Source organism: Pseudophryne corroboree, chromosome 3 (assembly GCF_028390025.1).
Source record: "Pseudophryne corroboree isolate aPseCor3 chromosome 3, aPseCor3.hap2, whole genome shotgun sequence".
NCBI classification, from domain to species: Eukaryota; Metazoa; Chordata; class Amphibia; order Anura; family Myobatrachidae; genus Pseudophryne; species Pseudophryne corroboree.
Genome location: NC_086446.1, coordinates 330,063,104 through 330,078,861, shown reverse-complemented (window position 1 = coordinate 330,078,861; position 15,758 = coordinate 330,063,104). Strand labels below are relative to the sequence as shown.

Here is a 15,758-nt window from a genome sequence, read left to right as displayed (position 1 = left end):
ACTATTATTTTAAGCCACTCAGGGTTATTTAGAAAAAAGAAAGGTAAGAGAAAAACCTGTAATTTCATTTTGACAGTTTTTTTTGTCAAAATTAGACTTTTAAGCCACTCAAGGTTACTTAGACAAAATGGAATCTATAGTTTACCCAATATACCACCAAATGGTTGACATTTTACTAAGTATGCATAAGTATATACCTTTAAAAGATGGGCTCATCAGGGATTTGTACCGGGGATCTCTCGCACCCTTAGCAAGAATCAACGAGCCCACTGTGCATGTCTTTTTTATGTATATTAATGAAATTGTAAGTAAAACTGTTTGTATACATTAGTGAGTATTTTAAAATGCTATTAAATACTATCTGATATTAAGGACTTTAAAAGTACATGAAGAGATGGGCTCATCCGGGATTTGAACCCAGGACCTCTCGCACCCGAAGCAAGAATCATACCCTTAGACCAACGAGCCATCTGCCTAAAGTCTTCTCTTTCAGATTTTACCATTTTTAAAGTAAAACTCAAATTATTTAATTAAAAAATGCAATAAGCTGGAAAAAAAGATGTTACATTTTAAAAATACCATAACTATTTAAAAAAATTATTTGTAGCATAGCTAAAATGTTTCCTTAAGGTCAATTTTTGGTCCAAGTATGCATATTTGGAAATTTCAGTGCCAAGATTTATGGGTTCCTATAGAGTTTTAACTTTTCTAATAGCTGGAACCTAAGACTTGTCTCATACTGTGTGCAACTTAAGCATACAGACCAAGAAGAAAGAAAAAAACAAAAACCTGCAATTAATTGTTGACCTTTTTGTTTGTCAAAAAGAGACTATTCTTTTAATCCACTCATTGTTTCTTAGAAAAAAGCAAGGTAAGAGAAAAACCTGTAATTTCATTTTGACTGTTTTTTATTTGTCAAAATGAGACTTCTTTGAAGCCACTCAAAGTTACTTAGACAAAATGGAATCTACAGTTTACCCAATATACCACCAAATGGTTGACAGTTTACTAAATATGCATAAGTATATACTTTTTTTTATGGATTGGCAAAAGAAAAATTCACTTGATGCTTTTGACTCAGGCAATTGACATCAATCAGATAATGGAACCATGGTATTTAAAAGAACCTGAGAAGATTGTCTCGTCTGCGATTTAATCCCAGGACCTCTCGCACCCTAAGCGAGAATCATACCCCTATACCAACGAGCCTACTGTTCATGTATTTTCATGTATACTAATGAAATTGGAAGTGAAACTGTTGGAATACATTAGTATTTTAAAATACTATCAGATAATTGAACTAAGCACTTTTAAAGAACCTGAGAAAACAGGCTCATCCAGGATATGAACCTGGGACCTTTTGCACCCGAAGCAAGAATCATACACCCTGACCAACAAGCCACTAGCCAAATAATTTCTTATTCAGTTTTTAACATTTTTAAAGTAAAACTCTAATTATTTAAGAAAAAATGCAAATAACTGGAGAAAACACACAATTTCATTTAATGAAGATGAAACATTTTAAAAATAACATAACAACTTAAAACAAAAAAATGTGTATGTAGCATTGCAAAAATAATAACTTAAGGTTACTTGTTATCCAAGTATGTATATTAGAAATGTGCAGTGCCAATATTTAGAGGTCCCAATAGAGTTTGGACTTTTTTTGATAGTTGGAACCTAAGACTTGTCACATACTGTGTGCAACTCAAGCATGCAGACCCAGAAGAAAGACAAAATAAACACCTGCAATTTATTGTTGATCTTTTTGTTAGTCATAATGATACTATTCTTTTAAGCCACTCAGGGTTATTTAGAAAAAAGAAAGGTAAGCGAAAAACCTGTAATTTCATTTTGACAGTTTTTTGTTTGTCAAAATTAGACTTTTAAGCCACTCAAGGTTACTTAGACAAAATGGAATCTATAGTTTACCCAATATACCACCAAATGGTTGACATTTTACTAAGTATGCATAAGTATATACCTTTAAAAGATGGGCTCATCCGGGATTTGTACCGGGGATCTCTCGCACCCTAAGCAAGAATCAATGAGCCCACTGTGCATGTCTTTTTTATGTATATTAATGAAATTGTAAGTAAAACTGTTTGTATACATTAGTGAGTATTTTAAAATGCTATTAAATACTATCAGATATTAAGGACTTTAAAAGTACATGAAGAGATGGGCTCGTCCGGGATTCGCACCCGAAGCGAGAATCATACCCCTAGACCAACGAGCCATCTGCCTAAGGTCTTCTCATTCAGATTTTACCATTTTTAAAGTAAAACTCAAATTATTTAATAAAAAAATGCAATAAGCTGGAAAAAAAGATGTTACATTTTAAAAATACCATAACTATTTAAAAAAATTATTTGTAGCATAGCTAAAATGTTTCCTTAAGGTCAATTTTTGGTCCAAGTATGCATATTTGGAAATTTCAGTGCCAAGATTTATGGGTTCCTATAGAGTTTTAACTTTTCTAATAGCTGGAACCTTAGACTTGTCTCATACTGTGTGCAACTTAAGCATACAGACCAAGAAGAAAGAAAAAAACAAAAACCTGCAATTAATTGTTGACCTTTTTGTTTGTCAAAAAGAGACTATTCTTGTAAGCCACTCATTGTTTCTTAGAAAAAAGCAAGGTAAGAGAAAAACCTGTAATTTCATTTTGACTGTTTTTTATTTGTCAAAATGAGACTTCTTTAAAGCCACTCAAAGTTACTTAGACAAAATGGAATCTACAGTTTACCCAATATACCACCAAATGGTTGACAGTTTACTAAATATGCATAAGTATATACTTTTTTTTATGGATTGGCAAAAGAAAAATTCACTTGATGCTTTTGACTCAGGCAATTGACATCAATCAGATAATGAAACCATGGTATTTAAAAGAACCAGAGAAGATGGGCTCGTCTGCGATTTAATCCCAGGACCTCTCGCACCCTAAGCGAGAATCATACCCCTATAACAACGAGCCTACTGTTCATGTATTTTCATGTATACTAATGAAATTGGAAGTGAAACTGTTGGAATACATTAGTATTTTAAAATACTATCAGATAATTGAACTAAGCACTTTTAAAGAACCTGAGAAAACAGGCTCATCCAGGATATGAACCTGGGACCTTTTGCACCCGAAGCAAGAATCATACACCCTGACCAACAAGCCACTAGCCAAATAATTTCTTATTCAGTTTTTAACATTTTTAAAGTAAAACTCTAATTATTTAAGAAAAAATGCAAATAACTGGAGAAAACACACAATTTCATTTAATGAAGATGAAACATTTTAAAAATAACATAACAACTTAAAACAAAAAATGTGTATGTAGCATTGCAAAAATAATAACTTAAGGTTACTTGTTATCCAAGTATGTATATTAGAAATGTGCAGTGCCAATATTTAGAGGTCCCAATAGAGTTTGGACTTTTTTTGATAGTTGGAACCTAAGACTTGTCACATACTGTGTGCAACTCAAGCATGCAGACCCAGAAGAAAGACAAAATAAACACCTGCAATTTATTGTTGATCTTTTTGTTAGTCATAATGATACTATTCTTTTAAGCCACTCATGGTTATTTAGAAAAAAGAAAGGTAAGAGAAAAACCTGTAATTTCATTTTGACAGTTTTTTGTTTGTCAAAATTAGACTTTTAAGCCACTCAAGGTTACTTAGACAAAATGGAATCTATAGTTTACCCAATATACCACCAAATGGTTGACATTTTACTAAGTATGCATAAGTATATACCTTTAAAAGATGGGCTCATCCGGGATTTGTACCGGGGATCTCTCGCACCCTAAGCAAGAATCAACGAGCCCACTGTGCATGTCTTTTTTATGTATATTAATGAAATTGTAAGTAAAACTGTTTGTATACATTAGTGAGTATTTGTATACATTAGTGAGTATTTTAAAATGCTATTAAATACTATCAGATATGAAGAGATGGGCTCGTACGGGATTTGAACCCGGGACCTCTCGCACCCGAAGCGAGAATCATACCCCTAGACCAATGAGCCATCTGCCTAAGGTCTTCTCATTCAGATTTTACCATTTTTAAAGTAAAACTCAAATTATTTAATAAAAAAATGCAATAAGCTGGAAAAAAAGATGTTACATTTTAAAAATACCATAACTATTTAAAAAAAATATTTGTAGCATAGCTAAAATGTTTCCTTAAGGTCAATTTTTGGTCCAAGTATGCATATTTGGAAATTTCAGTGCCAAGATTTATGGGTTCCTATAGAGTTTTAACTTGTCTAATAGCTGGAACCTAAGACTTGTCTCATACTGTGTGCAACTTAAGCATACAGACCAAGAAGAAAGAAAAAAACAAAAACCTGCAATTAATTGTTGACCTTTTTGTTTGTCAAAAAGAGACTATTCTTTTAAGCCACTCATTGTTTCTTAGAAAAAAGCAAGGTAAGAGAAAAACCTGTAATTTCATTTTGACTGTTTTTTATTTGTCAAAATGAGACTTCTTTGAAGCCACTCAAAGTTACTTAGACAAAATGGAATCTACAGTTTACCCAATATACCACCAAATGGTTGACAGTTTACTAAATATGCATAAGTATATACTTTTTTTATGGATTGGCAAAAGAAAAATTCACTTGATGCTTTTGACTCAGGCAATTGACATCAATCAGATAATGGAACCATGCTATTTAAAAGAACCTGAGAAGATGGGCTCGTCTGCGATTTAATCCCAGGACCTCTCGCACCCTAAGCGACAATCATACCCCTATAACAATGAGCCTACTGTTCATGTATTTTAATGTATACTAATGAAATTGGAAGTGAAACTGTTGGAATACATTAGTATTTTAAAATACTATCAGATAATTGAACTAAGCACTTTTAAAGAACCTGAGAAAACAGGCTCATCCAGGATATGAACCTGGGACCTTTTGCACCCGAAGCAAGAATCATACACCCTGACCAACAAGCCACTAGCCAAATAATTTCTTATTCAGTTTTTAACATTTTTAAAGTAAAACTCTAATTATTTAAGAAAAAATGCAAATAACTGGAGAAACCAACAATTTCATTTAATGAAGATGAAACATTTTAAAAATAACATAACAACTTAAAACAAAAAATGTGTATGTAGCATTGCAAAAATAATAACTTAAGGTTACTTGTTATCCAAGTATGTATATTAGAAATGTGCAGTGCCAATATTTAGAGGTCCCAATAGAGTTTGGACTTTTTTTGATAGTTGGAACCTAAGACTTGTCACATACTGTGTGCAACTCAAGCATGCAGACCCAGAAGAAAGACAAAATAAACACCTGCAATTTATTGTTGATCTTTTTGTTAGTCATAATGATACTATTCTTTTAAGCCACTCAGGGTTATTTAGAAAAAAGAAAGGTAAGAGAAAAACCTGTAATTTCATTTTGACAGTTTTTTGTTTGAAAAAATTAGACTTTTAAGCCACTCAAGGTTACTTAGACAAAATGGAATCTATAGTTTACCTAATATACCACCAAATGGTTGACATTTTACTAAGTATGCATAAGTATATACCTTTAAAAGATGGGCTCATCCGGGATTTGTACCGGGGATCTCTCGCACCCTAAGCAAGAATCAACGAGCCCACTGTGCATGTCTTTTTTATGTATATTAATGAAATTGTAAGTAAAACTGTTTGTATACATTAGTGAGTATTTTAAAATGCTATTACATACTATCAGATATTAAGGACTTTAAAAGTACATGAAGAGATGGGCTCGTCCGGGATTTGAACCCGGGACCTCTCGCACCCGAAGCGAGAATCATACCCCTAGACCAACGAGCCATCTGCCTAAGGTCTTCTCATTCAGATTTTACCATTTTTAAAGTAAAACTCAAATTATTTAATAAAAAAATGCAATAAGCTGGAAAAAAAGATGTTACATTTTAAAAATACCATAACTATTTAAAAAAATTATTTGTAGCATAGCTAAAATGTTTCCTTAAGGTCAATTTTTGGTCCAAGTATGCATATTTGGAAATTTCAGTGCCAAGATTTATGGGTTCCTATAGAGTTTTAACTTTTCTAATAGCTGGAACCTAAGACTTGTCTCATACTGTGTGCAACTTAAGCATACAGACCAAGAAGAAAGAAAAAAACAAAAACCTGCAATTAATTGTTGACCTTTTTGTTTGTCAAAAAGAGACTATTCTTTTAAGCCACTCATTGTTTCTTAGAAAAAAGCAAGGTAAGAGAAAAACCTGTAATTTCATTTTGACTGTTTTTTATTTGTCAAAATGAGACTTCTTTGAAGCCACTCAAAGTTACTTAGACAAAATGGAATCTACAGTTTACCCAATATACCACCAAATGGTTGACAGTTTACTAAATATGCATAAGTATATACTTTTTTTTATGGATTGGCAAAAGAAAAATTCACTTGATGCTTTTGACTCAGGCAATTGACATCAATCAGATAATGGAACCATGGTATTTAAAAGAACCTGAGAAGATGGTCTCGTCTGCGATTTAATCCCAGGACCTCTCGCACCCTAAGCGAGAATCATACCCCTATACCAACGAGCCTACTGTTCCTGTATTTTCATGTATACTAATGAAATTGGAAGTGAAACTGTTGGAATACATTAGTATTTTAAAATACTATCAGATAATTGAACTAAGCACTTTTAAAGAACCAGAGAAAACAGGCTCATCCAGGATATGAACCTGGGACCTTTTGCACCCGAAGCAAGAATCATACACCCTGACCAACAAGCCACTAGCCAAATAATTTCTTATTCAGTTTTTAACATTTTTAAAGTAAAACTCTAATTATTTAAGAAAAAATGCAAATAACTGGAGAAAACACACAATTTCATTTAATGAAGATGAAACATTTAAAAAAAAAAACATAACAACTTAAAACAAAAAATGTGTATGTAGCATTGCAAATAATAACTTAAGGTTACTTGTTATCCAAGTATGTATATTAGAAATGTGCAGTGCCAATATTTAGAGGTCCCAATAGAGTTTGGACTTTTTTTGATAGTTGGAACCTAAGACTTGTCACATACTGTGTGCAACTCAAGCATGCAGACCCAGAAGAAAGACAAAATAAACACCTGCAATTTATTGTTGATCTTTTTGTTAGTCATAATGATACTATTCTTTTAAGCCACTCAGGGTTATTTAGAAAAAAGAAAGGTAAGAGAAAAACCTGTAATTTCATTTTGACAGTTTTTTGTTTGTCAAAATTAGACTTTTAAGCCACTCAAGGTTACTTAGACAAAATGGAATCTATAGTTTACCCAATATACCACCAAATGGTTGACATTTTACTAAGTATGCATAAGTATATACCTTTAAAAGATGGGCTCATCCGGGATTTGTACCGGGGATCTCTCGCACCCTAAGCAAGAATCAACGAGCCCACTGTGCATGTCTTTTTTATGTATATTAATGAAATTGTAAGTAAAACTGTTTGTATACATTAGTGAGTATTTTAAAATGCTATTAAATACTATCAGATATTAAAAGTACATGAAGAGATGGGCTCGTCCAGGATTTGAACCCGGGACCTCTCGCACCCGAAGCGAGAATCATACCCCTAGACCAAAAAGCCATCTGCCTAAGGTCTTCTCATTCAGATTTTACCATTTTTAAATTAAAACTCAAATTATTTAATAAAAAAATGCAATAAGCTGGAAAAAAAGATGTTACATTTTTAAAATACCATACCTATTTAAAAAAATTATTTATAGCATAGCTAAAATGTTTCCTTAAGGTCAATTTTTGGTCCAAGTATGCATATTTGGAAATTTCAGTGCCAAGATTTATGGGTTCCTATAGAGTTTTAACTTTTCTAATAGCTGAAACCTAAGACTTGTCTCATACTGTGTGCAACTTAAGCATACAGACCAAGAAGAAAGAAAAAAACAAAAACCTGCAATTAATTGTTGACCTTTTTGTTTGTCAAAAAGAGACTATTCTTTTAAGCCACTCATTGTTTCTTAGAAAAAAGCAAGGTAAGAGAAAAACCTGTAATTTAATTTTGACTGTTTTTTATTTGTCAAAATGAGACTTCTTTGAAGCCACTCAAAGTCACTTAGACAAAATGGAATCTACAGTTTACCCAATATACCACCAAATGGTTGACAGTTTACTAAATATGCATAAGTATATACTTTTTTTTATGGATTGGCAAAAGAAAAATTCACTTGATGCTTTTGACTCAGGCAATTGACATCAATCAGATAATGGAACCATGGTATTTAAAAGAACCTGAGAAGATGGGCTCGTCTGCGATTTAATCCCAGGACCTCTCGCACCCTACGCAAGAATCAAACCCCTATAACAACGAGCCTACTGTTCATGTATTTTCATGTATACTAATGAAATTGGAAGTGAAACTGTTGGAATACATTAGTATTTTAAAATACTATCAGATAATTGAACTAAGCACTTTTAAAGAACCTGAGAAAACAGGCTCATCCAGGATATGAACCTGGGACCTTTTGCACCCGAAGCAAGAATCATACACCCTGACCAACAAGCCACTAGCCAAATAATTTCTTATTCAGTTTTTAACATTTTTAAAGTAAAACTCTAATTATTTAAGAAAAAATGCAAATAACTGGAGAAAACACACAATTTCATTTAATGAAGATGAAACATTTTAAAAATAACATAACAACTTAAAACAAAAAATGTGTATGTAGCATTGCAAAAATAATAACTCAAGGTTACTTGTTATCCAAGTATGTATATTAGAAATGTGCAGTGCCAATATTTAGAGGTCCCAATAGAGTTTGGACTTTTTTTGATAGTTGGAACCTAAGACTTGTCACATACTGTGTGCAACTCAAGCATGCAGACCCAGAAGAAAGACAAAATAAACACCTGCAATTTATTGTTGATCTTTTTGTTAGTCATAATGATACTATTCTTTTAAGCCACTCAGGGTTATTTAGAAAAAAGAAAGGTAAGAGAAAAACCTGTAATTTCATTTTGACAGTTTTTTGTTTGTCAAAATTAGACTTTTAAGCCACTCAAGGTTACTTAGACAAAATGGAATCTATAGTTTACCCAATATACCACCAAATGGTTGACATTTTACTAAGTATGCATAAGTATATACCTTTAAAAGATGGGCTCATCCGGGATTTGTACCGGGGATCTCTCGCACCCTAAGCAAGAATCAACGAGCCCACTGTGCATGTCTTTTTTATGTATATTAATGAAATTGTAAGTAAAACTGTTTGTATACATTAGTGAGTATTTTAAAATGCTATTAAATACTATCAGATATTAAAAGTACATGAAGAGATGGGCTCGTCCAGGATTTGAACCCGGGACCTCTCGCACCCGAAGCGAGAATCATACCCCTAGACCAAAGAGCCATCTGCCTAAGGTCTTCTCATTCAGATTTTACCATTTTTAAATTAAAACTCAAATTATTTAATAAAAAAATGCAATAAGCTGGAAAAAAAGATGTTACATTTTAAAAATACCATAACTATTTAAAAAAAATTATTTATAGCATAGCTAAAATGTTTACTTAAGGTCAATTTTTGGTCCAAGTATGCATATTTGGAAATTTCAGTGCCAAGATTTATGGGTTCCTATAGAGTTTTAACTTTTCTAATAGCTGAAACCTAAGACTTGTCTCATACTGTGTGCAACTTAAGCATACAGACCAAGAAGAAAGAAAAAAACAAAAACCTGCAATTAATTGTTGACCTTTTTGTTTGTCAAAAAGAGACTATTCTTTTAAGCCACTCATTGTTTCTTAGAAAAAAGCAAGGTAAGAGAAAAACCTGTAATTTAATTTTGACTGTTTTTTATTTGTCAAAATGAGACTTCTTTGAAGCCACTCAAAGTCACTTAGACAAAATGGAATCTACAGTTTACCCAATATACCACCAAATGGTTGACAGTTTACTAAATATGCATAAGTATATACTTTTTTTTATGGATTGGCAAAAGAAAAATTCACTTGATGCTTTTGACTCAGGCAATTGACATCAATCAGATAATGGAACCATGGTATTTAAAAGAACCTGAGAAGATGGGCTCGTCTGCGATTTAATCCCAGGACCTCTCGCACCCTACGCAAGAATCATACCCCTATACCAACGAGCCTACTGTTCATGTATTTTCATGTATACTAATGAAATTGGAAGTGAAACTGTTGGAATACATTAGTATTTTAAAATACTATCAGATAATTGAACTAAGCACTTTTAAAGAACCTGAGAAAACAGGCTCATCCAGGATATGAACCTGGGACCTTTTGCACCCGAAGCAAGAATCATACACCCTGACCAACAAGCCACTAGCCAAATAATTTCTTATTCAGTTTTTAACATTTTTAAAGTAAAACTCTAATTATTTAAGAAAAAATGCAAATAACTGGAGAAAACACACAATTTCATTTAATGAAGATGAAACATTTTAAAAATAACAACAACTTAAAAAAAAAATGTGTATGTAGCATTGCAAAAATAATAACTTAAGGTTACTTGTTATCCAAGTATGTATATTAGAAATGTGCAGTGCCAATATTTAGAGGTCCCAATAGAGTTTGGACTTTTTTTGATAGTTGGAACCTAAGACTTGTCACATACTGTGTGCAACTCAAGCATGCAGACCCAGAAGAAAGACAAAATAAACACCTGCAATTTATTGTTGATCTTTTTGTTAGTCATAATGATACTATTCTTTTAAGCCACTCATGGTTATTTAGAAAAAAGAAAGGTAAGAGAAAAACCTGTAATTTCATTTTGACAGTTTTTTGTTTGTCAAAATTAGACTTTTAAGCCTCTCAAGGTTACTTAGACAAAATGGAATCTATAGTTTACCCAATATACCACCAAATGGTTGACATTTTACTAAGTATGCATAAGTATATACCTTTAAAAGATGGGCTCATCCGGGATTTGTACCGGGGATCTCTCGCACCCTAAGCAAGAATCAACGAGCCCACTGTGCATGTCTTTTTTATGTATATTAATGAAATTGTAAGTAAAACTGTTTGTATACATTAGTGAGTATTTTAAAATGCTATTAAATACTATCAGATATTAAGGACTTTAAAAGTACATGAAGAGATGGGCTCGTCCGGGATTCGCACCCGAAGCGAGAATCATACCCCTAGACCAACGAGCCATCTGCCTAAGGTCTTCTCATTCAGATTTTACCATTTTTAAAGTAAAACTCAAATTATTTAATAAAAAAATGCAATAAGCTGGAAAAAAAGATGTTACATTTTAAAAATACCATAACTATTTAAAAAAATTATTTGTAGCATAGCTAAAATGTTTCCTTAAGGTCAATTTTTGGTCCAAGTATGCATATTTGGAAATTTCAGTGCCAAGATTTATGGGTTCCTATAGAGTTTTAACTTTTCTAATAGCTGGAACCTTAGACTTGTCTCATACTGTGTGCAACTTAAGCATACAGACCAAGAAGAAAGAAAAAAACAAAAACCTGCAATTAATTGTTGAATTTTTTGTTTGTCAAAAAGAGACTATTCTTTTAAGCCACTCATTGATTCTTAGAAAAAAGCAAGGTAAGAGAAAAACCTGTAATTTCATTTTGACTGTTTTTTATTTGTCAAAATGAGACTTCTTTGAAGCCACTCAAAGTTACTTAGACAAAATGGAATCTACAGTTTACCCAATATACCACCAAATGGTTGACAGTTTACTAAATATGCATAAGTATATACTTTTTTTTATGGATTGGCAAAAGAAAAATTCACTTGATGCTTTTGACTCAGGCAATTGACATCAATCAGATAATGGAACCATGGTATTTAAAAGAACCAGAGAAGATGGGCTCGTCTGCGATTTAATCCCAGGACCTCTCGCACCCTAAGCGAGAATCATACCCCTATACCAACGAGCCTACTGTTCATGTATTTTCATGTATACTAATGAAATTGGAAGTGAAACTGTTGGAATACATTAGTATTTTAAAATACTATCAGATAATTGAACTAAGCACTTTTAAAGAACCTGAGAAAACAGGCTCATCCAGGATATGAACCTGGGACCTTTTGCACCCGAAGCAAGAATCATACACCCTGACCAACAAGCCACTAGCCAAATAATTTCTTATTCAGTTTTTAACATTTTTAAAGTAAAACTCTAATTATTTAAGAAAAAATGCAAATAACTGGAGAAAACACACAATTTCATTTAATGAAGATGAAACATTTTAAAAATAACATAACAACTTAAAACAAAAAATGTGTATGTAGCATTGCAAAAATAATAACTTAAGGTTACTTGTTATCCAAGTATGTATATTAGAAATGTGCAGTGCCAATATTTAGAGGTCCCAATAGAGTTTGGACTTTTTTTGATAGTTGGAACCTCAGACTTGCCACATACTGTGTGCAACTCAAGCATGCAGACCCTGAAGAAAGACAAAATAAACACCTGCAATTTATTGTTGATCTTTTTGTTAGTCATAATGATACTATTATTTTAAGCCACTCAGGGTTATTTAGAAAAAAGAAAGGTAAGAGAAAAACCTGTAATTTCATTTTGACAGTTTTTTTTGACAAAATTAGACTTTTAAGCCACTCAAGGTTACTTAGACAAAATGGAATCTATAGTTTACCCAATATACCACCAAATGGTTGACATTTTACTAAGTATGCATAAGTATATACCTTTAAAAGATGGGCTCATCAGGGATTTGTACCGGGGATCTCTCGCACCCTTAGCAAGAATCAACGAGCCCACTGTGCATGTCTTTTTTATGTATATTAATGAAATTGTAAGTAAAACTGTTTGTATACATTAGTGAGTATTTTAAAATGCTATTAAATACTATCTGATATTAAGGACTTTAAAAGTACATGAAGAGATGGGCTCATCCGGGATTTGAACCCAGGACCTCTCGCACCCGCAGCAAGAATCATACCCTTAGACCAACGAGCCATCTGCCTAAAGTCTTCTCTTTCAGATTTTACCATTTTTAAAGTAAAACTCAAATTATTTAATTAAAAAATGCAATAAGCTGGAAAAAAAGATGTTACATTTTAAAAATACCATAACTATTTAAAAAAATTATTTGTAGCATAGCTAAAATGTTTCCTTAAGGTCAATTTTTGGTCCAAGTATGCATATTTGGAAATTTCAGTGCCAAGATTTATGGGTTCCTATAGAGTTTTAACTTTTCTAATAGCTGGAACCTAAGACTTGTCTCATACTGTGTGCAACTTAAGCATACAGACCAAGAAGAAAGAAAAAAACAAAAACCTGCAATTAATTGTTGACCTTTTTGTTTGTCAAAAAGAGACTATTCTTTTAATCCACTCATTGTTTCTTAGAAAAAAGCAAGGTAAGAGAAAAACCTGTAATTTCATTTTGACTGTTTTTTATTTGTCAAAATGAGACTTCTTTGAAGCCACTCAAAGTTACTTAGACAAAATGGAATCTACAGTTTACCCAATATACCACCAAATGGTTGACAGTTTACTAAATATGCATAAGTATATACTTTTTTTTATGGATTGGCAAAAGAAAAATTCACTTGATGCTTTTGACTCAGGCAATTGACATCAATCAGATAATGGAACCATGGTATTTAAAAGAACCTGAGAAGATTGTCTCGTCTGCGATTTAATCCCAGGACCTCTCGCACCCTAAGCGAGAATCATACCCCTATACCAACGAGCCTACTGTTCATGTATTTTCATGTATACTAATGAAATTGGAAGTGAAACTGTTGGAATACATTAGTATTTTAAAATACTATCAGATAATTGAACTAAGCACTTTTAAAGAACCTGAGAAAACAGGCTCATCCAGGATATGAACCTGGGACCTTTTGCACCCGAAGCAAGAATCATACACCCTGACCAACAAGCCACTAGCCAAATAATTTCTTATTCAGTTTTTAACATTTTTAAAGTAAAACTCTAATTATTTAAGAAAAAATGCAAATAACTGGAGAAAACACACAATTTCATTTAATGAAGATGAAACATTTTAAAAATAACATAACAACTTAAAACAAAAAATGTGTATGTAGCATTGCAAAAATAATAACTTAAGGTTACTTGTTATCCAAGTATGTATATTAGAAATGTGCAGTGCCAATATTTAGAGGTCCCAATAGAGTTTGGACTTTTTTTGATAGTTGGAACCTCAGACTTGCCACATACTGTGTGCAACTCAAGCATGCAGACCCTGAAGAAAGACAAAATAAACACCTGCAATTTATTGTTGATCTTTTTGTTAGTCATAATGATACTATTATTTTAAGCCACTCAGGGTTATTTAGAAAAAAGAAAGGTAAGAGAAAAACCTGTAATTTCATTTTGACAGTTTTTTTTGTCAAAATTAGACTTTTAAGCCACTCAAGGTTACTTAGACAAAATGGAATCTATAGTTTACCCAATATACCACCAAATGGTTGACATTTTACTAAGTATGCATAAGTATATACCTTTAAAAGATGGGCTCATCAGGGATTTGTACCGGGGATCTCTCGCACCCTTAGCAAGAATCAACGAGCACACTGTGCATGTCTTTTTTATGTATATTAATGAAATTGTAAGTAAAACTGTTTGTATACATTAGTGAGTATTTTAAAATGCTATTAAATACTATCTGATATTAAGGACTTTAAAAGTACATGAAGAGATGGGCTCATCCGGGATTTGAACCCAGGACCTCTCGCACCCGAAGCAAGAATCATACCCTTAGACCAACGAGCCATCTGCCTAAAGTCTTCTCTTTCAGATTTTACCATTTTTAAAGTAAAACTCAAATTATTTAATTAAAAAATGCAATAAGCTGGAAAAAAAGATGTTACATTTTAAAAATACCATAACTATTTAAAAAAATTATTTGTAGCATAGCTAAAATGTTTCCTTAAGGTCAATTTTTGGTCCAAGTATGCATATTTGGAAATTTCAGTGCCAAGATTTATGGGTTCCTATAGAGTTTTAACTTTTCTAATAGCTGGAACCTAAGACTTGTCTCATACTGTGTGCAACTTAAGCATACAGACCAAGAAGAAAGAAAAAAACAAAAACCTGCAATTAATTGTTGACCTTTTTGTTTGTCAAAAAGAGACTATTCTTTTAATCCACTCATTGTTTCTTAGAAAAAAGCAAGGTAAGAGAAAAACCTGTAATTTCATTTTGACTGTTTTTTATTTGTCAAAATGAGACTTCTTTGAAGCCACTCAAAGTTACTTAGACAAAATGGAATCTACAGTTTACCCAATATACCACCAAATGGTTGACAGTTTACTAAATATGCATAAGTATATACTTTTTTTTATGGATTGGCAAAAGAAAAATTCACTTGATGCTTTTGACTCAGGCAATTGACATCAATCAGATAATGGAACCATGGTATTTAAAAGAACCTGAGAAGATTGTCTCGTCTGCGATTTAATCCCAGGACCTCTCGCACCCTAAGCGAGAATCATACCCCTATACCAACGAGCCTACTGTTCATGTATTTTCATGTATACTAATGAAATTGGAAGTGAAACTGTTGGAATACATTAGTATTTTAAAATACTATCAGATAATTGAACTAAGCACTTTTAAAGAACCTGAGAAAACAGGCTCATCCAGGATATGAACCTGGGACCTTTTGCACCCGAAGCAAGAATCATACACCCTGACCAACAAGCCACTAGCCAAATAATTTCTTATTCAGTTTTTAACATTTTTAAAGTAAAACTCTAATTATTTAAGAAAAAATGCAAATAACTGGAGAAAACACACAATTTCATTTAATGAAGATGAAACATTTTAAAA

At 32.4% G+C, this 15,758-nt stretch overlaps 3 non-coding genes across 3 annotated transcripts; all 3 read right to left on the bottom strand.

The window, feature by feature from the left end:
- Positions 1–396: 396 nt before the first annotated feature.
- On the bottom strand, positions 397–468 carry TRNAP-CGG (transfer RNA proline (anticodon CGG)). The gene has a single exon. It is a non-coding gene; the product is annotated as a tRNA-Pro (tRNA).
- A 5,269-nt stretch (positions 469–5,737) lies between these two features.
- Positions 5,738–5,809, bottom strand: TRNAP-CGG (transfer RNA proline (anticodon CGG)). The gene has a single exon. It is a non-coding gene; the product is annotated as a tRNA-Pro (tRNA).
- An 8,818-nt stretch (positions 5,810–14,627) lies between these two features.
- On the bottom strand, positions 14,628–14,699 carry TRNAP-CGG (transfer RNA proline (anticodon CGG)). Its single transcript has one exon. It is a non-coding gene; the product is annotated as a tRNA-Pro (tRNA).
- Between the last annotated feature and the right edge of the window lie 1,059 nt (positions 14,700–15,758).